Source organism: Palaemon carinicauda, chromosome 19 (assembly GCF_036898095.1).
Source record: "Palaemon carinicauda isolate YSFRI2023 chromosome 19, ASM3689809v2, whole genome shotgun sequence".
NCBI classification, from domain to species: domain Eukaryota; kingdom Metazoa; phylum Arthropoda; class Malacostraca; order Decapoda; family Palaemonidae; genus Palaemon; species Palaemon carinicauda.
Genome location: NC_090743.1, coordinates 34,379,289 through 34,382,212, shown reverse-complemented (window position 1 = coordinate 34,382,212; position 2,924 = coordinate 34,379,289).

Here is a 2,924-nt window from a genome sequence, read left to right as displayed (position 1 = left end):
AATAATAACTCCAACACAGGCCGAGATGAAGCATATTTTGCAAAAATAAACTAAAAAAAAGTGCATATAAAGTAACACATTTTAAGATTGGATTCAAACAACTCCTGGCGACGCCAAATCAAATATGCTTATATTCACCAGTAACCAGTATTCATATTCATATTATTATAATTACTTGCTAAGCTACAATCCTAGTAGGAAAAGCAGGATGCCATAAGCCAAGGGGCTCCAACAGGGAAAATAGCCCAGTTAGGAAAGGAAATAAAATATGGAGTGTGTTTTAATTGCTTGTCTTAACAGGAGACTGGTGGATTACCAAATACATAGAATTATTTACTGAATAAGTGATTAATGAAAAATTAATTTCACGAATCAGATAAATTATTAGTTTTCTAATCCTTTTTTAAAATTCGGAATTGCATGAAAATGCTTATAACCGTGTGTGACTTATCTATTATAACTCAATAATATTCAACAGAATATAAGGATGAAATTATCATAATTGTTTAATTATTTAATTAATTAATTCCTAGATTTGAATTAACCAATACTAACGCACCAGATTTAAAGGTTTAAAGGCCACTCATGGATAACAGAGGTAAGGGACAGTAACATTGCTCTATCAAGCAGGATAATGTCCTAGAGACTAACCATATATATGTGATCAGCTCCCAAGCCCCCTATCCACCCAAGATCATGACTCAGCAGATAGATATATAGGCTCCCCCAAACTCCCCCATCCTTAGCTCACAAAGATGGTGAGGTTGCAGCGACCGAGAAACTAACGAGTTTGAGCGGAACTCGTGAATAAGTGGACTTATTAGCTAGCGATATTTTTCTGATATAAATCGCGTTTATTAATAGTTTAGTTTGACGTTGATGATTAGGCGGAACTTATGATTTAGTTATATCTTTAAAACAAGACGTTTTTATGTGTTTATTACCTCCGCCAACGAAATTGGAAAGAAGTTATGTTTTACCCACTGTTTGTGTGTTTGTGTTTGTGTGTGTTTCTTACTGAACACCTTTCTGGTCACAATTTTAATCGTAGATTAATGAAACTTGCAGGGATTAATTATTATATAAAACGATGGAAATGAATAAATTTTGGAAGGTCAAGATCAAGGTTTAGATCATGGTCAAGCAAAATGTCCAATTCACGTAATCAGCCATAAGCTTGAATATAAACGTTGTCACAGACTTCAAACTTAATTCATAGTTGTGTATGAAAATCCAGGCCAATTAATACAGGCTAAATTAAAGGTCAAGGTCAAGGTCGAGCAAAAGGTCGAGAAATATGCTGCCACGGCGGAGGTCTGCGCTCTACTGAATGCCCCTCTAATCAATAGTTTGCCTTCATATTAAACAACAATAACTTACTGTACCCCTCCTACACAGGTAAAGATCTAGGTTAATTTGACTTGACAAGATTAGAATATTTCACCGAAGCCTCAAATAAAATTTTTGCGTTTATTCACAAATTCTGGAATATGATATGTATCTCTGGTTGACCTTTGAGGTTTCTTTACATAAATTGTGGCTTTTGGAAAAATGGATATTTACCCAATTTTCATTCGCTTCCAGGGGGGGGGGGGGGGTTAGGAAATCCAATCATGTACGCAAGAATAAATTTGAATAAATATGAAATATATCTGTCAAGAATTATCAACTCACAGTTCTTACGGCAAGAAATATTTTAAATTTTAGGTGAATATTTAAAATACCAGACGTGATACTCAAGATCACTCACGTATTCAAAACTATATTTATTCCATAAATAATGTTGGCCTTATTTTGAATGGTTAATATAATAAACAAGATACACGTTCATTTTGAAATAAAATCAATATAAAAATTACACTTGATCCATTATACTTGTTTAGAGTTGTGGTGGCCTATGAGGAAACGGGCCTGACTGGGGTTCGAATACCGTTCGAACTCCTTAGTTCCTTTGGTCGCTGCAACCTCACCATCCTTGTAAGCTAAGGAAGGGGGGATTTAGGGGAACCTATAAGTCTACCTGCTGAGTCATCAGCTTTCATTGCCTGGCCCTTCTTGGTCCTAGCTTAGGTAGAGAGGAGGGCGCTGATCATATGTATATATGGTCAGTCTCTATGACACAGTATTGCTTGATGGCAATGTCACTGTCCCTTGCCACTTCCAATCATGAGCGGACTTTAAGCCTTTAATGTGTTCCATAATATTTCTAACTTTTTGGTTGACAATTCGCCCATGGCAAATATCAATGAAACGAAGAATCTACAAGCCGGCAACAATTGCATCTCTTAATGTTAAGAGCAAAAGAAGAAGAAAGAAGGGAGAAGGGGGGGGGGGGTAGAGATAGCTAAGATCTATAAATAGGGGGTTAGGGAGGTCTACATACCTCCTGGGGAACCAACCGGATTAAAGGAAGACTCGAGATCTGGTGCAAGAAGTGCAATCGTGAGGATAAACAGAGAAACATGCTGTGAATTAAGGCGCTCAGATGTAGCAACTCTGGCTGAATTGTAGCTTGCTAGGTTAAAAGAAGTGGCACGCTTTTTTTCAACCTATTACGTGTATTCGCATGACTGGGAATTCTCTTCATTTTCTGACTTGAATGCGATTATACACGACATAAGTGCATTATACATTGTTTATTGTATTTAATAACCATCACCAACGAAGATGGAAGGAGGTTATGTTTTACTCCTTGTTTGTGTGTGTTTGTGAACAGCTTCCTGGCAACAATTTTAATCGTAGAGTAATGAAACTTGCAGGGATTAACTGTTATATAAAAAGATGGATATTATTAAATCTTGGAAGGTCAAGGTCAAAGATCAAAGCCACGGTCATGCAAAATGTCCAATTCACGTAATCAGCTTTAAGGTTGGACATCGTTTTCACAGAGATTTCAAACTTGGTTCACATTTGAGTGTATGGAA